The sequence below is a fragment of the Canis lupus genome, chromosome 27, assembly GCF_003254725.2.
Source record: "Canis lupus dingo isolate Sandy chromosome 27, ASM325472v2, whole genome shotgun sequence".
In the NCBI taxonomy this organism is placed as follows: Eukaryota; Metazoa; Chordata; class Mammalia; order Carnivora; family Canidae; genus Canis; species Canis lupus.
Window position 1 is genome coordinate 44,465,762 of NC_064269.1, and position 24,753 is coordinate 44,490,514.

The 24,753-nt window shown below is 46.6% G+C and overlaps 1 protein-coding gene, 1 long non-coding RNA gene and 1 pseudogene across 41 annotated transcripts in view; 2 read left to right on the forward strand and 1 right to left on the reverse strand.

The window, feature by feature from the left end:
* Positions 1-24,753, forward strand: part of CACNA1C (calcium voltage-gated channel subunit alpha1 C) — a 746,601-nt gene that overhangs the window by 223,820 nt on the left and 498,028 nt on the right. The window lies entirely within an intron of this gene.
* Positions 1-24,753, forward strand: part of LOC112668984 (uncharacterized) — a 113,589-nt gene that overhangs the window by 63,668 nt on the left and 25,168 nt on the right. The gene's annotated exons all lie outside the window — the stretch shown is intronic.
* LOC112668981 (60S acidic ribosomal protein P1-like) lies at positions 1,852-22,356 on the reverse strand (annotated as a pseudogene).

Below are 24,753 nucleotides of genomic sequence, written 5' to 3' on the forward strand. Positions count from 1 at the left end.
CGGCCTCTCCTCGAAACCTTGGCTGGGTCCTTGGGAAAAGACAGCTATCAGAGAGAAGCCGACAGCCAACCAGAACAAGCAGCCTGTGTGTGAGTCCTTTCACTCAGAATTAAAACAAAACCCAAAAAACCTTATGATCAACCCAGTACATAGGGGCCACGTGGTGTAATGACTTATGTGCTCCCAGGGTTGCGTGAAGCTTCCCGAGGCCTGATAATCACTCTGCCCTTCAGCGTATCAGATGTTGTAAAATGTATCCACACAAACCACATCAAGTAGTATGTTTCTGCTATAATGAAGTTAGAGACAATGGTTGTATTTTTTTATAATGTTGAGTTTTATTAAGAATAAGTTATTCATTTTGGTCTTGCGATAGGAACTCTGTTGTATTGATAGATAACTCTGTGTGTTGAGCCACATTTGACTGGCTGACACAGTGTTAACTTTTATGAATGTTGAGTTAAATATCCATTTTGATTTTCCAGCATCTTCTGTGTTTTGGACCAAACCTACTTTTGTTTTTGTTTTTAATTTTCAGATGTTTCTGTGGAACAATTAAAAGCTTGTAGGGCACAGGCGTCAAGCCTCTTGTGCCCAGCAGATAGTCTCTTTTATCCCTTCCCACCTCCCATCCCCAGAGAGAAAGAGAGAAAGAAAGAGACTACTTCAGTGAATTGGTATTCACTTTCATGGCCTAAATTATACTAGGTTCTCAGTCCTCTGGTCTCCTCTTTGGTGGTGTTTTTATAACTGTAAAACAGAAGAATTGTTCCCTGAGAAATGTGAAAAATTTCTAAGTGTCCCGAACAGATGATATTAAATCAGTTACCTCAGCTCCTTTGGCAGAAGGAAGGATATAAATTCTAAATAGGATTGTATCAACCAGCTCAGATTTTCAGAAGTGAAGAGTAAAGATATGGGGAGGGCTGGCTCTTCTAGAGCCTCTGCCTAGGTATGCCTGCACGATGGGAACCTAGCAGAAGAGGGGAAGCTTCCCAATCCCTGCCACACCTTCTGGCCGTTCTCTTTCCTTCATCCAGGGCTTAGCTGGTCCGAAGGCTGGTGTTTTTTTTTAATTAAAAATGTTCAGGGTAGTGCAGACCCAGTTGGACATTGGGCTCATCTGGGATCTATCATTCATTTATTTCCTTCTTCAGTACACACTTAGTGAGGACACCTATAAACTATGTGTTCTAGGTGTGGAAAACATAGAATGAATGTAAGATAGTTCCTTTCCTTGAGGAGGTCAGCCCAGTGGGAAAGTAGATATTTTTTGTGGAAGATTGAAATATAACCTGGTCGGCAAGGTGGATGGTAGAGAGATGAACAAGTTTCATGGCAGCCTTGGAAAGGGTGTATTAGTCAGAATGGCCTATCTGCTGTAACGAGTAACCCCCAACTCTCGGTGGCTTCACAGATTAAAGGTTTATTTCTTATAGCACAGTCCAACTTAGATAGGCAGGGTGGTGACAGGGGACATTCACGGGCCCCAGGTTCTGTTTTGAGGCTGTGCCATCCTCTTAGGCCTGGAAATTTTCTTCCAGATTCCCCGAATCTGGCTGGTAGATGAGAGATAAGAGAAGGGAGGGATAGTTGCACCCAAAGTTTTAAGGTTCAGGCCCAGAGGTGGTACTCATCATTTCCTGCATGTTCCATTGGCTTGAATGCAATTCTGGAAAATATGGTCTGCTTCTGCACTCACATGGAGGAGAAACAGGTTTGGTGAACATAGTGGCCTATGCACTGCAAGGAGCGACTTGTCCACCCTGGGGAAGTCAGAGCAGCTCCATGAGAGGTAAGTATTGAGTGCGTGTAGTTTGTATGGTGAGGATGTTGAGTGCTGGGTGCTGGGTCAGGAGGGAGCAGGAGCGTGAGATGAGCATTTCTAGGAAAGGAAGGAAGTTGGATATGTCTTCGGACAGAGCTGGAGTTAAGTATCAGCCCTCAACCAGCAATTATGTGGCCCTGAGCCCGGTCCCTGCATGTCCCAGGTGTCAGCTTCAGCCCTCATCCCGTGCCCTCTCCCAGATTGTGGTCACTCCCTAGGGACTTGTCTCAGTGTCTCCAGGGTCAGCCGCAGTCACTTTCTCTGACTGTGCCCTCCTCTCTGCTTCTGACAGACCCTCACATGGACCTGTTCCCCTTTGATATACAGATACGCACACACACTCCAGTTTCACACAAGGTTTTTATGAGTATATCAGCCTATATTCAGATTTTGGAAAGCTCAAGGGAGTCCACGTCATTGTAATGTGAATATTGAATGTTTGAAATTTCTGTGCTTAAAAAGCCTTCCAGACATTTTTGCCGACACAAGCCTTAGGGTTTTAATATATTTCTTGCCCTTTCTACTTCTCCCTCTCTCTATTTTTATTATGCGGAGCAGTTCAGCTCCATCTAGTGTATCCTAAACTCTGCTCAGAGCCTTCCGCTGCCTATCCACTGCTGTGCCTTCCCACAGGACGGGCCATTTGATGGGGGTCTGACCTATCTCCTTGGACAAGGGAAAAGGGGTGGTAGAGAGATTCATTTACCCATTGCTTTGAAGGCAGAAGCAGGTGGTACAAATTTTTGTTTTAAGTAACTTTTTATTTGTTTTGTATACAGTTTCCCTTAATGGGAATGTTGCCACAAAAATTGCAAGGTTGTTGAGAGAAATAAGATGATATATGAAAATGTGTGGGATCCCTGCGTGGCGCAGTGGTTTAGTGCCTGCCTTTGGCCCAGGGCGTGATCCTGGAGACCTGGGATCGAATCCCATGTCGGGCTCCTGGTGCATGGAGCCTGCTTCTCCCTCTGCCTATGTCTCCGCCTCTCTCTCTCTCTGTGTGTGACTATCATAAATAAATAAAAATTAAAAAAAAATGAAAATGTGTAATAGGGTGCATGGCACATAGTAGATTCTCAATTAAAATGTGGCTGACTCCTTTCCCACCTGCCCTCTGACTCACCGGGTATTAGAAGGCACAGAGCTGTGTGGTCAGTGACACTGAGTCTCAAGGGGAGAGCATGCAATGGGAAGAAGTGAGAGATGCAGCTGCAGACGGGGAGTGGGGCCAAATAGCTTCATGCTGTGCTTTTATCCACGGAGATGGGCCTTTATCCTCTGCACTCAGAAGTCAGAACTTAGCACATTAGATATAAATGGGAGGAGAACCCTTTCAAGTAGCTGTCTGTTTCAGCAGAAATCTTTTTACTGAGATTCACAAAGTGGCTCCAGGTAGGTTTAAATTTGTACAGCGCCTGCAGGAGATGCAGACATTGCTCTAGGACTCCTCACCTGCATTGGGGGTGGCCCGCAGCGGTCTCCTCACAGGCTTGCTGAGGCTTTCCGGCCCTGCCTGCAAGGCCCTGTGCAAACTTGTTACCCTGGGGAGCTGGTTTGCATGAGACTCTGAGGGGAGGTGGCTGAGGAAGTGGAGGGGTCCTTCCCTGCAGCAGGCCGGGCACCTTTGCTTCTCTTTACAGAAGTAGAGGAAGCGAGCCCCAGCAAGCCGAGCAGTTGACAGTGTTGGGCATGGGCCGAGGGGACCAAAGCCTTTTCTCCTGCCGGGTCCCCAGTGTCCCAGAGCTGCAGGGAGCCCAGGCCCACCAGGCAGAGGGCCTTCTCCCACCATGGCCTTGACAAGTCATTGGGCCATCCAGCCTCTGCCCCAACCCCTCTGGGGATGAAATCCATCTGAGGGATATCTGTCATCCTGAGAAAATTTTTCTTAGGGCTGCTTGCCTTTATCGTCTACCTGCTGTGTTTCATTTTGCCGTCTAGAGGGGAAAACCCATTCTCTCTTCCTTAGGACATCTTTGTTGGTATCATAGACAGCAGCCAGGTGCCTCCTGGTCGTCTTCCCCAAGGCTACCCATCGTCTTCACGAGCATCCTCTTCCCCAGTCCTGGCCACCTCACCTGGACTCTGTGTTTGCCTTTAACTCACGATTACCCAGCTCTACCTGGCCCATGAGGAGGAGGCTGTTGCTTCCTGTTAAAGGCAGCTCATTTCCATCAGTATACGCTGAGATTACCTGCTGCCTCCCTTCTCCCTCTCTCCTTCTTGTCCTCCCCTCTCCCTCCTTGTCCTCTACTCTCCCTCCTCCTCCCCCTCTGCTTTCTCCTCCTCCTCCTTCCTCCTTGTCTCTCCCTCCCTCCTCCACTCCCTCCTCCTCCTCCTTGTCCTCCCCTCTCTCCTCCTCCCCCTCCCTCATCCCCTCACCCTTGTCCCCTCATCCTCTTCCTTATCCTTCCCTCCCTTCTCCTTCCACTCTGCCTCCTCCCCCTCCCTCTTCCTCTCCTCCTTGTCCTCCCCTCCTTTCTCCTTCCACATCACATTGTTTACTTGTGTTGAACGTTTAGGCAACTGGAATACCTCAGTCATTTTTCGTATGTGCTAGTAAACTCTGTTTTCCCTTTCTTTTTTTTTTTTTGTTTTTTTTTTTTGTTTTTTGTTTTTCCCTTTCTGTCCGTGGACAGTTCCTTCTCTTGGAGACCTCCTGATAAATGTTTTTCCTGGACACACTTTGCCCCTTTTTAGGGTTCTTTGCCTGATTCTTTCCCCTCTCCCCTTTCCAGTTCTGTGATGGTCTCATTTTATGTCCCACTATGAATGCTGTGTTTCAGTGATTGGAAGAGTTTGGGGCCTCATCTATTTGATGAACTGTTTTTGCCCATGAACACTTGTGCTCCCTCTGACTGTCACATTTTCCCACGCAGGAACACCCATTTGCTAAGTCCCGACCCTGCTGTTGAACACGGTGGCAGTTGTCAGTGGGTTTCTTGCCCTCAGATTCATCAGGTTCTACCCTGCATCCTACACTGGAATGTCTGAAAATACCATCACTGGAGAAAGTAGGAGTACTTTCCAAACAAAGGTCCTGTGAGGACACTGGGGGACACTTTATTCCTAAGAGCAAACAGTGACTAGGATGTCTTTTTGGCTCTGATGCGATCTGGTAGAAAAATTTCAAGTTACCAAAATAGAGAATATGTCCTAATGTCTGGCAAATGGACCAAATACACTTCCCTTAATGGAAGAAGAGATGTGTGTATTTTTTTGAGTCACTGATAATAATAGTAGGGATGACAGTAATAGTCATTACGTGCCTGGCACTGTGCTCTGTGTTCTCGATACCTTTGTCGTTTAGTCCAGACAGAAACTCATGAGGAGTGGGTGTGTGATCTCAATGCCTTGGGATGTCCTCAGACCCGCCCTGATCACATGGCTGGAGAGCAGAGCCTGGGCGAGACCCTCCTTGTGGAAGCAGGGACTCATAACTAGGAAGTCATGTTCTCCCACAGGACAGTAGGGAGCAGAGTGCTTGGGTTCCTGGCTGTGCCACTGTTGCTGCCACTCTGGGCCTCAGTTTCTGCCATGGTAAAGACGGGATTGGATTAGATGGGCTCAAGAGTGTTACCAGCTACGTATGTCTGTGGTTTGACATCTCTGCTATTTCAGAGCCAGCTTCCTTTGGGAAACATTGTTGTCACAAGAAAAAAAAATTGTCTTCTATCAAAATATTTTCTAGTCTTGGACAAAGTGAATGGTGTTAGTGCCACAGATAGGAAACCATTACTTCAGGAAATGGTAGTAGAGATGAGGGTAAGGGGGAAGGTGGATGGATTAGCATCCTACACTGAATAGGGACATAGTTCTTAGGGAGCCACAAGATCGTACATCTGATTCTGTACCCTGCAATTAAAGTCTGCTAGGGATAGTGTGTCCAACAGGAAAGAGTCTTCCTCTCGGCCCCAAACTCAGAAATGTGTGTGACAGGTCAAGAATGGTCCCCAAGCACCATTTAGCTCACATCTTCATTTTATGTCAGTGGAGTCCCAGCCCATTGGAGACAGAGACCTCTCAGCCATATGGCCCAAGGTCCCAGAGAGTTTAGATCAGGTGAGCTTCCTAGTCCATGCCCCCTGCTCCCCCAGGTGTACTGTCCCTGGTCATTATATCTTCAAGGCTGGGGTAGAGCAGGGCTTTCTTTTGGAATATGGAACTCGTAAGACTCTTTCAGGCATTCTTCCAATAGCTCATCTTTCGGACTGGTTGCATGCAGGGTAGTTGGGACAAGGAGCCCAGAGCCCTCCTGTTGTTTCAGGAAGCCTTTCTTGTCCATCTACCCTGAATACCTGTGACCTGCCAGTTCACTCTACAGTTAACTACCTTCTTAGTAGGAGTGAACGAATCCAGGATTCTTTGCTAATTCTTAGGTGATGAACTGTGATATAATCCAGATTTCCTTGCTTAGATGTAGTGAAAGCCTAAATGAAGTTCCACTGGTAAGATCCATCGAGTTTTTCACTCACAAATAATTTATAGACAGTCACCAATTTTGAACTGCTCTTTTATTCATCGTTAAGTTGGTGTTTTAAATTTAGAAAATTGTAAATGGCATTTCCAGGATGGCCTGCCTAACCCATAACACAGCTGAAACACTCTATATTACCATGAATCATAATGGAAAATAATATTTTTGCAAATGAGGAGTATGGGATTGCCGTTACAGACTCCCTCTGTCTTAAACCACTTTTGGAAGGCTATCAGCAGTTTCAGCGAGAACATAAACACATCTGCACTGAAGTGTAAAACCAGGATGTCCAATTAATCTTTGCTGTGATAAGAGAGAAGTGAGGAAGGAGCCAGAGGTTAGCTAGAGATCTCCAGCCTAGTGCAGGAAGGCAGCAAGGAGAGCGGCGCCATTGAGGGTTCCTGACGCTGCGGTATGTGTAGCCCTGTGTTCTCCTGTCAGCATTTTTTCCTGGATCTTTTTAAATACTGTGTGGACAAGGAGGTCCAGAGCTGATAGGAACAAGGTGGGTAACCAGCAGGGATGACTCTAGGGCTTCTGTAGTTCTAAGCAGGACAGAACCTGTTGGCAGCCTGCCTTCTGGTTCAGAATGGATGCCCTGGGCCTGTAAAACATCTTCTGGTCCTTTCTATGTCACCAGTCCCCGCCCAGCAGTACATCCAGAGCTGGCTCTCTACCAGGCTCAGGCTGGCCCACAGCACCCCTTCCTCCAGGGGTGCCATCCTGTTCTCAGATGGGGGCTAAAGCTGTCACAACAAGGAGACTGTAGTAAGGTCTTTCACTACAGCCCAGACTGGGCACACTATGCCCTTGGGAAATTTAAATGTCACCACTTTCTTGGCTGCTTTTCTCTACCAAGGCATGTTCATTGAGATCCCCAACTTAAGAAATTATTTGTTCTTTCCTGGGTGGCTCCCGTTTCCCTCCCTTCCCTCCCCTGCCCTCTCCTTCCCCCTCCTCATTCGTCCTTCTTCCCTGTCCCTCCTCTCTCCCTCCTTCTTCTCCCCCCCTCTTTCTCTTGCTTCCCTGCATCTCGCATTTACTAAAGCTGCACACTGACCATCGGAAATGCCCGATTAAATCCTGAACACTGTGAAGCTTAAATTCAAATCGTACCCCAGGAATTCTGACACAGACTGTGTTTCCCATTGATTTAAAAAATTAAGACTCAGTGATATAATGTAATTCATTATTATGTAATAAAAACCTATTATGGATTGTGATTTTTCAGTGACTAACTCTATTTTACTTATTAGTGTTCATTTAAATCTTAGTTTATTATATGTTTAATACTACAAGTTCTAGCACCGTTTTTCTTCAATAATCAGCCATTTGGATTTTTTTCATCAGTTTAGACAAGACTTTCCTCTTACCTCTTCCTCGAATTCAGATAAGTGAAGCTTTCCCACATTTAAATCAGTGACTGAATAGGACCCAAACTGGAGGATGATTAATTTTTAAATGAACAGCAACAAACAGAAATTAATTTTTATTAATTTCAAAACCTGACATTTCGAGTCCCCTTTAATAGAACCTGTAAACAACCACCCAGTGAATCGGTTCAGTGCAGAAACGAACCTGTATTTTGAAATGCAACTTTGAGATCATTTCTAAACCTAGCAGCAATTTCATTAGGAATGTTCCCCTAATTTACATGTTCTGGGGTTAGTAAATTCGATTCAAATTTATTTCCTCCTAAATGAATTTTTGCTACCGGAAGGCCCTTGTATAGAAATGATCTTCTATCATTATGTGGTTGGCCTGGCCCAGAGGGTGACAGGGCATTGAAAGTGGAGTGCTGACCACAGCCTGGAGAGGACTGCGAGTTACCTTTCGAGGCTATGTGGGTGTATGGCTGAGACAGCAGTGAAGGGCACCCTCAGGAAGGAAGGTGCTTGCGTTGGTGCCTTCCTCCTTTAGGACAAAACACTCAGATTTGACAGTTCAGCTGAAAGCATCTTTGAAGGCAACAGGGGGGTCAGGACCTGGGGAACTACCTCCCCTCTTCCTACCCACATGGCCCTGGCCCCGCCTCTGCCTCCCCCAAGGAAAGAGGCTTCTCAGGAAGCTGCTGAGGTATGCTACTCTACCCTGAACTAGAGGCCTCCCCTCAGAGGCCTTTGAGACATGTTCCTGAGGCATGAGGATGACTCACATTTAAAGATCCTTACAACAACAGATACTGTAGGCCTGGCCTGTGCCATGTGCACGGTGGGGGGGAAGGGGGATGCTTCAGTGCCAGGTAGCATCACTGACTCTCCATTACCAAATTGTGAAGACTTCAGCTTTAAGAAACAGAAATTGAATCAAATTTGTAGAAAAGGTAAATTCTTAGTGTCTTTGATAGAAACTCTTCATTTTATTTTTTTAAAAAATATTTTATTTATTTATTTAATAGAGAGAGTCAGAGTGTAAAAGCAGGCGGAGGGGCAGAGGAGAAGGAGAAGCAGGTTCTCCACTGAGCAGGGAGCCTGACACGGGGCTCAATCCCAGGACCCCAGGATCGTGACCTGAGCTGAAGACAGACACAACCCACTAAGCCACCCAGGCACCTCGGCTCTTCATTTTCTACTGTGCAGTTCTCAGGCTGCACCAGGTGAGGCAGTCAGAGGTGGGAGGTGGGATGTCATACAAGGCATCCTGGCATTAATGGAGGAGGACAGAGAACCTGCCCACGAAGCATTGTTGTCCAAGGCTGCTGTGGCTGGCATTCACTTTGACAAGGCTATCAAGAGGTGACATGCGGAGCAGCATGTTTATTTTATGTGATTCTTAGTTTTCAAGGTGAGGGATGCATTTTGATGTACTCTTAATTGTTCTTAAGCATAGTCTTTTCTCCAAAAGTCTTTTCTAAACTTTCCTTGAAGCAAATATTTTAGCTCTTGTAAGTTAGGTATTGGCTGCACAGTCATTTCTCCTGACACCTGTGGTGAGTCTGTCCCTTTTGACCTTTGACAGGTGGCTCCAGGTTGTTCTATCACTACATCATGCCCATCATCTCCTGAGGGACTTAGGGGCATGGATCCTCCTGATTGTTGGTGCTCTGCCATTTTCAGTGTGCCTGTTGTCAGAGAGCTCCCCTGAGATCATGATGTGGCCATAGCCATTGCAGACATCCCAGGCAGAAGCAGCAGTGTCTGGGGGACTGGACACATCTCTCCAGTCCCTTAAGTGTCTCTTGAGTGTTTCTTAAGAGTGAGGAAGCTTTTCCCAGATGAATCCAGTAGACTCTGCCATGTCTCACTGGCCAGGAGTTGGTCAGATGTCCCTTTTGCAAGGAGAGTGGGATCATCTTGACCAGTTTGGATGAATTAGGACCTCCCTCCATCACTGGGAGAGAGGGGTCACAACCAAACAGAATCTGGACCTTAAGAGCCAGGGACAAGGAGCGATTGCTTTTGGGTAGCCAGTGATGCCAATTTCCTCATCAGTTTTCCTGACAAGGACTCAGAGAGCACTGACCACCTATTTATTTAAAAGTTCAGCCTTTTTAAAAAAAAAAAAAAAAGATTGATTGATTGATTGATTTTAGAGTGAGAGAGCACGAGCAGGGAGCAGGGTGGAGGGACAAGCAGACTCGCTGCTGAGTGCAGAGCCCTCCATGGGGCTCAATCCCATGACCCTGAACTCATGACCTTAGCAGAAATCAGGAGTTGGCTGCTGAACAGACTGAGCCACCAAGATACCCCAAGAGTTCAACTTTTTATTGACATGTTACAGAAGACGTTTAGTCAAAAAGACCAAAACCCATGTCATCATCAGCCTCTTCAGATTCTTCTTCTTTTGGTTCCGCCTCCTTCTCCTCAGCTGGGGAAGCCATGGTGGAGGGAGCGGGACCTCCTGCGGGTCCAGCATCAGCTGCTGGGGTGGGTCCAGGAGTCCCTATCTTGCACGTGAGGCTCTTGATGTTGACATCGGCCAGGGCCTTTGCAAGCCTGGCTGCAGAGGTTCAACACCTTCACCCTTGGCGTTAATAGGGCCTTGGTTTTATCCTCCATGACCGTCACCTCATCATCATGCAGGATGAGGGCTGAGTCAATGGAGACCAGCTCTGAGAAGGAGGCCATGGTTTGGGCACGCTGCCAGTCTATGGGTGAACTGAGGGCCTCACCCCAGCACAGCCTTTGCTCCCTCAGAAGGACAGAGCACCTGAGGAAAGGCAATACTATTTACATTTTTTAAAACTTTTGTCGTGTGCAAAACTATTTGTTTTTTTTTTTTCTCTTTAACTTATATTAGAGAAATGATTTATGGCTGACCTTGGGCCTCCACTTCTTGTCTGAGCTGGACAATGTGGAGTCACTGTTTTCAATCACTGGCTTGACTGACAGGGTTTTAGAGTTGGAAGGCCTTTAAGAACATGCAACTCTGTCTTTCCGTTTCACAAACAGGGAAACTGAGGCTCATGCAGTGAGGGCCTTGCCTGGTGTCTCATAGCTGGTTCAGCTGAGCATGCCTGTGATGCCTCACGTCTCCTTTTGTGTCTTTTTCTACTTTCATGATGCTCGGTCCCCATTGCTTCCAGACAATCAATGCTGTTGTATATTTCAGGCTCTTCTCCCTGTTAAAACTTGCACAAGGACTGAAGAACTAGATCGCAGTCATTTATAGCCTGCATGAATATTAGATATTTCATATTTTAAGTCTTCTCTTGAATCATTTAAAGACCTTTCAAGCATTTATTAATAGGCATGAGAATTATTTTGGGGGTAGGAGACCATCAGTTCTCTTCTGGGCACTCAGAATCCAGTGGTGCTTTGTCTGCCCTCTTCCTCCTGAAAGGCACAACCATCTCAACAGTCACAACAGAGAAGACAGAAACGGACCTTGTTTCACATGGGGGAAAGCATCCTGCTGGACACCATCCTTAGACCCTTCGTTTAATCTAAAAATGTTCTGTGAGTAAAGTACAAGCTCTGTTGTCTTCTCTGTAAGCAGAAGGTGAGGTGAGGCTCATGGATAAAGGGCCACGGGCCCTGAGAATGTTCCAAGCCCCACAGATGAAGACATGTGTTGACAAAATGCCCCATGTCTTGCAATCCAAGGTAGACTTCTCTTCTCCATAAAGAGATGCTTTCTATCTGGAAATCAAAGTGCCTGAGCATAGAAGCCTAGGAAGCCTTTTTCCCCCTACGGAGATAAAATCATCATGGGGATCCCACGAAAGAAGTATTTAGCATCTTTCCTCCAGATACCCTGGAGTATCTACCCTGGAGTTTTAGAAAGTGACTTGATTTCCACACTGAGTGTTGTTTAGAGTGAAACATATGCAGTCTTTCCCTTAAAGGGACACGCCTCTAAACTCTTCAGGCCGTCAGACCGTAAGGTCAGAGGAGCAACACGCCAGTACTGAGAAGGTAGCATAGGCTATTATGTCTACAGTCCTGTCTCTGAGCTGTCCCCCCTGCCCCCACCCCCGCGGCCACTGAGTGCTGTCGTTACTGCCTGGGCTTCTTCCCCTTACATTAGCTATTGTTCAGTGTGAGGGGCGTTTTGGCTGAGACCAGTCTTGTTAGGGGCAGTCTCACCCATTGCAGGGTGTTTAGAACCCTTGATGTTCATCCCCACTTAAGTACCCCCCCAGGCTTGGTGACAACCAAAGTACCCCCCTCACCTCTGACTGCCTCCCTGGGGACACACTGCTCCTGGCTGAGAAGGTCCATTCAACACAGAATCAAGTAGGAAGTTAGAGTTCTGGGACTGGGCTTAGTCACGGAAGCCTGTCCCTTCTGTTTTTAGGGCAGTTTTCTGAATCTAGAAAAGGAGGACACTTCTTTTTGTTCACCTGACTCCTGACACATTATAGCTTCAGTCAGCAAACAAACGAAATAAACATTGATTATCGTTCCCCCAGTTCTCTTCTCCCTACACACCCGTGGGCCTTTCACTAATGTGTTCTGGATACATTTTCACACCAGAGAGATTGCTAAACAGAGCCCAAGGGGGTAGCGCGGGGTGCTGTGGCTGGAAGACCTTCACAGCAGGTCTGCTTCTTACCAAATCTCAGGGCTCAGAGCCCTGGGGTCTGTTCTTCAGAGCCTAGGCCGGCGTGTGACGTCTGCATAACCACCACTTCAAAGGGGGTTGTGGGGGTTAGGGAGGCTTGGCAGTTTCTTGGACATCAAGCAGTGCTTGCAAAACAAATTTGATGAGTTATGAATGAATCAGAACTAGACAAGTTACATTTCTCTCAGAATGCATATTTAAAAATTTTTACACACACACCAGAGAACATTTGTCCCTTCCCAGAAGGATAGGGGGTCTTGGCCACAAGCACAGCAGGGTTTGTGGAGCCAGGGTGGTTTTCCACAACCTGTCTGCATCCTCATCTCTTGCTTTCCTTTGGCTACCACCCTTCCTGGAAGGTCACCCATTTGGGCCCCTATCAAGGGCTGGGTGAAACCAGGTGATGAGCTTCTGCACACCGAACTGGGAAACCTGTGTGTGTGGAAGTTCAGGGTCCCCCTCACCCCACCTCCACCTGGAGAGGCCGGGTTCTCACATCATCAGCTTGGAGATAGGCAGGTGGAGGCGGGGGTTTGGGAGGTGGCAGGTCGTGGTGGTTACAGGGAGGAGGCCGACAACCCAGAGGCACTCACTCTTAATTTGTCTTTCTCTTTCGTATCCTTCTATTCAGGTCTCATTAAATGTCACTTCATCTGACAAGTCTTCCCGAAGCTCCTATTCTAAATCTTCTTTCCTGTTAGAACCTTTTATATTGCCCTATCTTGCCCTTTTCTCTTGCTCTTGTCTCTTATAGAACTTAAAATAATCTGTAATTATGTATTTATTTGTATGATTGTCTGTCACCCCAGTAGCTGGGTGAGGTTGAGGACCTTATCTTCTCTCCATTGTCATACCCCCAATATTTAGCCCAATGCTGGCAGGTCAGAAATAGTTGTCGGATGAATAAATAGTGACGGGCTCCTCCTCTTGGGTTGATGATTTTGAGTAAGGAGGTAGGCAGAGGGTTTGGTGTACATGGTCTGTGTTGGGGATTAACCTTGACTTGGAGGTACTCAGAGAGCAGAAGGGTGAGTGGGACAAACTGGGACCACTTCGTGTAAATCAAGTAGTCCACTTGAGATCTAGTGCTTCCATAGGAGCTCTATGCAATGTAGAATCCAGGCCTTGGGATGAGATCCAGAAGGAAGAAGGCCAGTTGACTACATTCCTACTTATACAATGTAGATGAGTGATTTCAGAAGCACAGGGTAGCATTTTCAAAGATAAAATGAGATGCTGGGGGATTGGGAGAGAGAATGGCAGCGCCTGGGGGTTAACTGTGCTTCTGACCTGAGAGGAGGCACTACGAATGGTGCAAGAGGCTCAGGATTTGCAGTTACGCCCACATACAATTCTAGATTTCACCACCGACTAGCTGTGTGGCTCTTAGTCAAGTTGTCTATCCAGTCTGTGAAATGGGACTGGCGATAGCTTGCTCTCTGGGGTATCATGAATATTAAATGAGCTGACATGTGTGCCTACCTCATACTCAGTGTCCAGTGAGTGTTGGTTCTTAGTTTTCTCTTTTGAATAGCCAGCATGGCCAATGTAGGATTTCTCTTGCTCTCCAACCCAGTCTCATCTCATTTCTGTAGTCAATGATCAGATATACTAACTCCCTGTCCTTCAGTACCTATTGGACATACGCCACGTACCCATCATTATGCTAAAGGTGGTAAAGGTTCAGAAGAAATAGAGGTTTCTCCTGCAGAATGTTTCCCCTGTTAACATGTTCCTGGGAGAATATATCCTCATTTCTAATACCATTGCTTCATATTTTATACACAGCTCTGAATAAAATGTTTTTCAGTTGATATTTATATAGGAAAGATTTATATTTCTATCCCTCAAACTCAAAATAACTTTTGAAAGAAGATTTTATTTATTTATTTGAGACAGAGAGAGGGAGAGAGAGAAAGATCACAAGTTGGGGGAGGGGCAGAGAAAGAGGGAGGAGAAGAATGCTTGCTGAGCAGGGGGCCCCCGTGTGAGGCTCTATCCTGGGACTCTGAGATCTTGACTTGAGCTGAAGGCAAACGCTTAACTGACTGAGCCACCCAGGCGCCCCAACAATATAACATTTTAAAGCCTCAAGTTATTGTTCAAATACAGTTTGTAGTACACGGTAAATATTTGTAGGTGTTTTGTAGAGCTCGCTGAGTGTCTACAAAGGAGATGTACTTTGTGGCTGTTTTGGGGGCTAAGAGAGGCATGTGACTACATCAAAGGAACATTCATCCCTTCCCCAGGGGAGGAGTCTTGGCCACATGTGTTGGAGGATTTGCAAAGCCAGTTTAATAGTGAGGTGGACCACATTGCTTTTGCAACCCCCAACACACTCTTCCTTTCCCTTTTCCTGACTGCCAACCTTCTTAGAAGGAGGTCATCTATTTGGGCCCTTTTAAAGCTCTGGGAGAAACCAGGTGAACAGGCTTCTGCACATTCAACTGAGAGGTCAGGAAGTGCTATTTTAAACACTTTACATCCTAATGTGATCGTTTATATGATAGTTATGTGCTGTTCTTTGCTTACATTTTAGGAAATACATTATAACATATTTTGGTTTGGGGTTGATGTAATGCAACACATTGTAATTTTTCCTATTTAAAATAATGGGAAATAAGTTACCATTTTCCACAGAACATCTGACTTTCAGAAATGGATTACCAAAATGTACCTTTTCCCACGTGGTCCTTGTCTTCAAAGAATCTATAATCTAGTTGAGGTGATAAGACAAACAACAAGAATTTAACTTTCTCGTAAGGAACATAACATAAGGTGGTGTACGGTTAAATTAGGTGTTGGAGTGTACAGCATGGTCTTTTGATTCATTAGGGATTAAAGAACACAGAATCACTTAGGGGGAGATTCCGGAGAAGTTTTCATGGAGGGGACTAGACCAGCAGGGCTTGATTAGGATGGGAATAAACTTAAAGGCCATGGCTGTTGGAATGTCAGACCTTAGAAGTCTTTTCCAATGAACAATCCTTAAGTGTCTGCAATGCACCAGGTACTGTGTTAAATATAAAGTGGTAAGCCAAGACACATAAAACATTGTATGATGCCAGCCTCCTATCTCTACGTCTGAGAGGAATAAGAAGACATGCACATTGAAAACACACACACACGACATAATTCAAATAAACAGCTAGATAGAGCACTGTTCACAAGAGGGGAGATGACGCGTGCTGGATAGGTCACCATGGGTTTGGCTAGGAGAGCTATGTCAGCTGAGATAGTCTTAAGGCAAGACCATGACTAGGACTGCACATGTTATTAATAGCTGGTCCGGCAGCACTCATCAGAATGGATACCCCTGGCCAGGAGAGCAGCTGCAGGGTTCTGGAGTCTTCTGCCCTGCCTGGCATAAACCCTCTGTTTAGTGGATTCAAGGGAAGATCCAGGAGGCCTGAGGAAGGGGGCCTGGGTGGTGCAGGGCATTTGGAAACTCAGGGAAATGGCTATTTACCAACTAATATGGAGGTGTCTTAGTATGTTATGATCAGTTTTTACTTATCATACCTAGTAGCAGAAGATCAGCCCAAACTGGAACCCCCGGGATGAGTAAGCCAAAGAAGTCAGCTTATCTTAAACCTCTCCTTACCCCGCCCCAGAAAAAAAAAGTTGTTTCCCACCATAATAAATACCTTGGTTTTGGGTTTCTTTTTGTTGTTGGTTGGTTATTTGGGGGTTCCCTCTCGTTTGACCTGAGGTCTAACTTAGGGCCTGAGTACTCCCCGCTCCCCTCCCCCCACCATAGAAATAATGGAGAAACGTGATTCTTATTCCAACTATTCTGAGCATTTGAGTTACTCTCATCCAAGTGCCGCCACCACCTGGGCCCCTGCCTCGGAGTCCTGGCCTTCCCCTACAGCCAGTAAATAGAAGATGTACACCGAGTAGGGCAAAGGGCTCCAGAGCCCTAGGCCAGCTCTATTGGCTGGTAATATCCATTCTGACAGGTGGGTGATTTTTAAATATTACTCCCTGGTCCTAATGGCTTCCAGGAAGAAGTAACCAATCATACTATACCCCACTGAAGTCTTGGTTGGGGTGAGGTATATTCTTGTTAGAATTGTTTTCATGAAAACAGTAATCAAATACCTTTAAAAATTTTGTAAGTATCCATTCTATATTCCAGTATGTTTCAAAAAAAAAAAACAAAAAAAAACAAAACCAAATACCAATAATCCTCATGAACAAACAGTTGGAAGTGGTCTGTTAATGGTTGTAATAATAAGAAATTCACTGGGAGGAGTCATCATGTGCCCGAAATTTGATGGCTCTGGGAAGACAAATGGTGTTCCATCTGTGTGCGTACTTGTATGAGAGAGAGAGAGAGAGAAAGAGACAGAGGCAGAAAGAAGGGTGTCTGTGTCACTCTGTATTTTGGGCATTGTTTTATAAGATTCTTAACTGGCTTGTGCCACCATACACACAGTGTTCTATTAGCAGTTGTTTGGCCAAGAATAAAGATTTGCTAATTATATTTTAGAAATACAGTTTAAGGAGCTGACGTTTAAAATAACTGCGTTGAGCTTCAGAAAACTCATCTCTGGAAACCATCCATGAAAGGATATTTGTACTTTCCAAGGGGGTCTGGTGGGGCAAAAAGCAAGTCCGATTTTTCTATATTTCTGTCAGTGGCCTCCTGAAGGGTTACTCCTACATTTCTTTAAAAACACTAATTGCCTTGCTTTCTCAAGAGCCAAGACCCATGCAGTCCTCCAACCACATTCTCACCTCAAATCAGAAGGCTTAAAATCCAGTTATTTTAAGTGATGCATACTCTTAAAAATATGTGTCTGGTTATGTTGTGTATAAGCAGCTCATATCAGAGATGCAGCAAGTCAAGCTATATAAAATTTAGTAACACATGCCAGAGAGGAGACAGAGAGAGAAGAGAGTGGGGAGAGAGAGAGAGAGACTGATACCCTTATCCTTTCCTCCAGGAGAGGCTTGCATTTTACTTCTAACTTGTTTCTAAAAATGGCAAATGCAAAGTAAGAAAACAAGTTTATCTGTTGCAGGAAGGAAGGAAGGGCAGGGAGAGGAATCTGATCTTCAGCTTGGCGTGATTTTATTTTTATCAGACTGTTTTTGCAACAGAACATCTGGGAGGAGTGGCTAGTACAGAGTTGACGTCTACCTATGTTTCAGCAGCTTCATTAGGGTCATCATTAGAGATTCACTTCACCGGGGCCATGGTGGAAAATATGAACTCTTTAGGGCAGGAAGAAGTAGTGACATGTGAAAGAATGTCCCAAGTGAAGTGATGGCAATATTGCTAATAACAGCATTCAGATTTATGCTGTCTTTCTTTGAGGGTGTTCAGGTAGCTTGCCTTGCTTCCCTTCCCTATGAGGAAGCCTAGGATTGGTGGGGGTGCCTTGATTCTGAAGTCTGGGGAAATGATGTAGAGTGAGGTGATTCAGGGTTGGGAATGGATCCAAACCCAGTTCTCACAGGGCTGGTGATGACATTTGGTACTGGGGCATATGATCTCAAAGACAGTAATGGGCAAACACGATCAACCTTAGACTGGTGGGATCTCGGAGAACTGAGCCCAAGGTTCTCCTTTTGGAAGCATCCCAATAATCTGAGTGTCTTAGGGGAAAAGCATTAGGCTAGCTTTTTCATTTGCCGATTCAGTCATTCAACATCTATTTTTCACCTCCATCTGTTGAGTAACCCCTTCCCATTGGAATCTGCAGCTGTAACTGGGTATTTTGTGCCATAGAGAAGGAAGAAGGTATATGGATGGGTAATGAGGACAAGCTGGGATCTTATGTAGCAACATCGTTGCATAGTGATGGGGAGAGCCATCTCTCGTGTACCTTTTAGTAGAAGGGATCATAAAGTTTTCAGAAGAGCTCTACTGTAGAAACCACGCTTGTAGAAAACATGCTCCAGGAGCATTTTCAGATTGGTCTGGGCTGTGCCTGGTTATGAGAACATCAGGCCCTGTGAATACATGGTCCCTCTAGTAGAGGTCTGGGGGTGTCTGAGACTTTGGAAGAGAAGGAACATGTCCGTGAACTTTAACTTCTCTAGAGGCAATGCTGAAAGCAGGCTTGATGGCTACTGTTGCTGTAGGTTTGTAAGAATATGAACCTCTCTGGAGTCCTGTTGAGATACAGCCATCATGTGCATCACTATTACTTATTTGGTAGGACTTCACCTGCTGATTCTCATTCTCTCAAGAGCATAAATTAATTCATACAGGTTTGGCCTTGCTTGGAGGTTGGGATGGGGCGTGGGATGATTGATGGGGCTTGCTCTCAAATCCCCAGTTGTTCTGCTCCTTCCTTTACTTGTCATTCTATCTGCTACTTTTATATTATTTGCACGAGCTTTGGGGGGACCAGAGGCAGGAACTGGCATTTGGATGAATGACTGGATAATCCAGAACAGTTGAAGAACCAAGAAATAATGTTTATGTTCCGTTCTGGGTTATATATTTTTATGGTGTGATGGTGAGAGAAATAATGACTCTAGTTTCTTAAGTGCGTACTTCGTGCACTAATATTAAAATTAGCTACTGTTTGCATTTGTTGAGTGCACATCAGCCATGGTAGAGGGAGATAACTCAAGGGTGAGTCTGGTAGAAGGAGAGAAACCACAAATTTAGTCATTGCTGCTGGCTTCACTCAAAGTAGAGATTCAAATTAGCACACACTACATTAAAGAAATTATACTTTAAAGACATTAGGCAGGTCTACATTTGAGGAAATCTTATTATAATTACTAGTAAAGGAAATCATTGCTAACAAAATTCTGGATTTTAATTTCTCTGATCTGCTTAGAGCACAATATACCTGTATATGTGATGAACCATTTTTTTGAGACTAGAGACCTGGATAGAAAGTAGGATTTAGTTCTTAGAAGGCAGAGCTTAGAATTTTAGAAAGAGAGGTGTTTTATATAGGTCAGGTATTATTACTGTTGATATCTTTGCCATTTACGCAGAATGCTGTCTGCCGTGTTTGAGGCGGTGCTCCTTGTTTGTTGTGTGCTGACTGTGTGTCTGGGATGACAGCAGACACTCAGGTTATGAGGGCAAATAGCCAGATGTGATTTCTGTCTTTGTGGCTCTTGGGGAGAGATGAACAAAGGAAACATGTAACCGTCAGACACGTGCATTTTCTCCTCCGATATCAGAACCAGACCGGAAGACCCTGAAAATAATTCCACTGCCCGGGCGTCCCTGGGAGATGTTTACAAATTGCTCCATGAGTTTTATCAGAACACTCTCTTACCTTTTGGCATTAGTATCACGATGGCCCTTGTTGTGGTATCACAGTTATCAGGGCAACCACGAACCACACTCCGGCTTCCCGGCCCAGGCCCCTGACTTCCACAGACACCTCGGGGGCTGAGGCTGACTCAGGTGTTTTGTTACAAGAGAAAAAATGATCAGTTAGGCCAGGGCACCTGCCACTTCCCACTCTTTCTGAGCCCAGGAGTCTGGCCGGGTGAGTATGTGGCCACTGGGGGTGGGCCCAGCTTCGGTCTGGAGGCCAGGCTGACCTCGCAAGGAGGGGAGCGTGCATCCTGGCTTTTGCGCTTTCTCGGTGCTGCCTGTCAGCTGGGCCTTCTGGTGTGAGCCCTGCCCGGGAGGGGCACCCCTGCCTTGTGGGGCTCGTGGGACTGGCGGGGCCGGGAGCCGCCACGGGGCGGCTGGGGAGAGGGCAGGGCGGAGGCGGAGGCGAGATTATTGCCTGTTACACATGGACATCTAGACGGGGGAAGAAACATAACGGCTTTATTTTTAGGCTTTGCTAATTCTCACTCTTCTCCTAGTTCTCTGCTACCTGGCAACAGCTCATTGTCATGGCAACGCCAATGTTAATGAGTGAAGCTCCCTGTGTGTCTGTTTTACCCGGTGCGGTGCTCGGTGACAGCCACTCCGCGAGGCGCTATCTTTGTGGCCATCAGAGGCGGCCGCCAAACTCCCCTCCTGCCCGAGGCCTCCGGGACAGGGGGCCCTGTCCGTGAGGGAGGACGGGAGGCAGCTGAAAGGGATTTATGGCGCTGCTTACACATTCCTAACGTACTCTCTGTTTACAGATGGGCCTGCTGGCTCCGGGCGGCCCCTCCTTTCGTTGGGCCATCCCTTCTTTACATTTTTCAGTGGCAGCCACAGGCTTTTGAACAGTAACCAGTTTTCTCCTGTTGCAGGTACCTTGGGATCTGTGCAGGTTTGTCTAGCACCTTCTCTGCGGTTGGTCAAGAAGGCCCTGGATGCTGGGTCCTGAAGAGGGGGGAGGTTGTTGCCAGTGTCAAGGGGACCAGAGGCCTCCAATCCGCCAGGGACTGCCTGCACCCCTGGCCCTCAGGCTGAGAAGCAGTGACTCCACTGTGCTCTCTTGTCTTGGCTTGCCTGACATCAGCTGATAGAGGTCGCTGTCTAGGACCTCAAGGTCATATGGGAGAAAGCGTGGCAGAGTGGGCAGCTGCTCTGTGCCTCAGTGTTTCCATTTCTGGGTGGGCCTCCTTGGCAACCTGCTGAGCAGTAGTGTGTGTGACAGGTTCTGGGGCTCCCCTCACCAGTTCTGTCATGTGGGAGGCTTCCTGAACCTCTCTTGCCTCAATTCCTCTCGTATAAATTAAGGATCATAGTCACATAAATATGTGTCAGGTGGCTTAACGCAGTGTCTGGCGTAAAATAACAATACATGTTAGTTGTTACTCTGGCTGTTATTTAATCTACACCCTAAGCTTGTGAAATAAGTATTGTTCTTATTCTCAAATTGCAAAGAAGGAAACTGAGACATGGGGAGGCCAGACTGCCTCGGGGTCACAGGAAGTGAGGACTTCAATTGGGAGCCTTGGCCCAGGGAGCTGGGTGGTGCTTACCCTGCAGGCCCCTCAGGGTCATGGTCCTCACAGATGCGGGGAACTGCCCCCTTCACTTGCTGGTGGCTTTGGGGCCCTCGTGGTTGTGCACGAGCACTTGCACTCCTTGGATAAAAGGTGCTATGGGAACCAGAGACTTAGAATCATTATGAAGTGTCGTTTCCAGGGAGGTGGCTCTTGGCTGTGATGGCTCATCTTGAAGTTGGCACTGCAAGGCTCTGTAATGAGCGATGGAGGCAGGACTCCCTGGAACCACCTGTTTGTGGCCCCAGACTGTTCTCTGGACATGGAGACCTCGGCGACTACCTCTCCATTGGGCCACGAAATATGCCACCGCTTATTTACTCCCGCCAGCTCGCCCAAAGTTTTCAGCTCCTTGGAATAGCTTTATTTCTTTTTTTTCTCAGAGTTCTTCTAAGTAAATTATTCTATGTATTTTTTATATTTTTGGTTTCAAAAAGGAAAAGAAAATTTAACTATTATTATAGAAACCTAACAGAAACAGAAGAGGAAAGCAATCTACACATAGATGAAAGTAATAGTAGGCAATAAATAAGAATGAGGCAAAGTTACATCAAACTGGGTACTTCTAATGCTCAAGCTCATCAGCTGGGGAAGCCCCATGGAAACAGCCAGGCTGGAGTCCAGATTGAGGGGTCTGGGCAGAGTGTGTGCCCCTCAGGTCAGACTTCCAACTGACCATCCCCACAAGGGCCACATTTATAAGGCAAATGACAGTGTTTTAAATTAACCATTTGTTTGCCTAGGTGCAGTTTATAGTGAACTGCATTTCCAAGTTAATCATGTTTCTATATTCTCTTTCTTTTTTTAGTATTTATTTTTCCCTCTTTCTCTTCTTTTCTTTTTTTAAATTCAGTTTGCCAACATATAACACCAGTGCTCATCTCATCACGTGCCTTCTATGTGTTTTTTAAAAGGTAGCAGAATCATGTAGTACAAGATAAAAAATCCACAAAAGGGTATAACTGTGAAAAGTTTCTCTTGTCCTTGCTCCTCACCTCCAGGGCCTGTCCCTGCAAGGGGACCTCCACATCAGAGAACATACAGATGTATACTGACTTCTTCACCCCTGACAGGAACACTTACACATTCTGCCCTGTATTGCTTTCCCCCCAACTTATCTGTACCTGGGAAATTGCTCCGTATCAGTACATGATCAATAAGTGACCTCAGCCAGTTTCAACAGACAACTCAAAAGTTTTATTGGGTTTTTATTCTAGGTAAATATATTTGTGAATAATTGTTATAGAAGCTTAAGAAAGTTAATAGTTTTCTATTGTTGAGCATCACCAGGATAACAATACCAGGATTCTTTTGACTCCTTTAGTTATTTTTTTCTCAGTTACAAAGCTGAAATCCAAAGTTACAGAGCTAAAAATGAACCTAGGCCCATCCATATGTGTCCACATCCTTATGCCCTTTTGGTTACACTGTGCTCCTTCTCTTATGTAAATATGCTCAAAAATGGATCTCAACCACAGGCCAGGGCTTCAGGAGTTAGCTCCCTCCCAGTGACCAATACACTTTAATTGAGTGATGGCACCACTAAATAGTCCTCCTGCCCGGCTCACTTTCCCTACTCCTGCAGGCCTGGCTTAATCCTCGGGCAGACACTTCTGGTTAGCAAATATAATTTATTGATGAGTGAGGTTCATTTGAACACCATTTCTGCTATTCTCTGCTTCTGTTTCTTTGCCCATAAAACGTGCAGAACCATCTCACCTCCACCTAAAGGAGGTACTGAGGAGGTGATCAATTAATGTTCCGTGTCCCCCCTCCTGTCCCTTCCTGATGTTGCAGAGGAGTGTGTCCTCTGGGTCTGGAGCTGAGCACCTTCTGAGTGGGAAGTCAGGAGGAAGGAGGCATGAAAACATGGAGGCAGTTTAGGAGTTCATCAGTGCTAATGCTCAGTAGGTGCCCCACCACGATTTGCTGCACAAGATAGACATATTCATACTCTGGGCTCCCTGGTCCGAGATATGTCAGAGACAAGCCGTGTACGTTCCCCAGCTTCTGCTTCAGTCTGCTATTTGTAGGTGTTCTGTGGCTTTATTCAGAGCCTTGGTCTCTGTGTTCCTTACCCCTCCACACTTCCTCTCTGTTCCCGTGCATGAGCTTGCACACTTCTTAGGATGGATTCTGGTTATCTCTTGGGCCAGGTACTCCGCTAACCTTACTGCTCATGACGTTGAGGGGCCAGCATGCCTGAGAGGGCAGAGGAGAGTTTAGAGGTGGGCTGGCTCCTCCTGGCCACACCCAGGTGGGCCCTGTCCCCTGGGGCACAGTACCTTCTCCCTTCCTGTGAGGCCTGGCTGCGGCATCTCCATCCCCCTAATCCCCGTGCTCTGTGGCCTCTCTGCAGCACCCTGGCTTCTCCAGCTCACACTCATCTGTCCTCTGAACTCCTGCTGTCATTCCTGTCTTCCAGCACTGTTTGGCATTCTGTTATGTTAACATTTCATGTAGATGGAGGAGCAGCCTCCTCCCCCCCAACAGAATTGACCTGCCCATTGGCGTCCAGACATGTCCCCACCTTTTACATGCAGGCTCCAGAGGAGGCCAGGGCAGAGGAAAGGGCCCCGTTCCCGGGTCTCCAGTGGAGCAGTCCTTGGCAGCAGGAAGCTGCTGCTGTGATGGCAGCATGGATGTCCTCCAATATCCTGATTGGAGGGTTCTCCCCAAAAAAGGCGGAGGAGCCCCACGGAGTGGTGAAGGGCCTTGGAGCCGCAGGTCTGCTCGCTGGGAGAGGAAAGCTCTGGAGGGGAGCAGCAGAGAGAGAAACCGTTCTAGGGGATGTCCTGCCATGGCCACTCTCATGTCCACCTTTGGTTGTGAAGCTTCCGACAGCGATGTTTAGAACTCATCTTGTTGGGGAAGTCACGATGCCCCCCTTTACAGCAACAGCCTCTGTTGTCAAGAACTGAGCGATCAGAGAGCACAAGAGCACAGAGGTGCCTTCTAGCGTGCTGGTTACAGAGGGGAAGTGGCCAAATATAGAACCGGACAAAGCCACACTGGCTGTCCTCAGGACACAGCAGAGGATATACCTGGGAGTCCTGGGTGAGAATGGGGGAGGCCAGGGCCCTGGGGGTGTTTTAGGGTCAGAGGAATGTGAGCATGGCCCAGGTCCTCTATCTCCTCCAGCGAGTCCAGGAAACCAGCCTCCTCAGGAGCTTCCTTCCAGGCCTGGGACCTGGAACCACAGGTCCACCATCTGGCCCTTATGTGGCCTGGGACCACACCTTGTCTCTCTCTCTTCCTGTCCCTGCTGCCTTAAAAGGACTAGGTTATAATTCCCGTAAGGACTGAGTAAGCCCAGAAATACCTTCTTACCTGCTTATACATGTTGGCATTCCTTTCCAAGAAAGAGGCAGGCTCTTATCGCACAATTAGAGATAAAAGGCTTTCACGGGAGGAGGCAGTGCTGTGCATCGAGGGTCTCTCCTTGAGATGTAATCAGGCAAACAACTAGGGTAGTTGACTGGCCAGCAAATCCCTTTCACTTTTGTTGGGAGAAAGGGAGTTATTTGCAGGGCAGAGATTTTGTAAATAAAGAGAAGTGGCC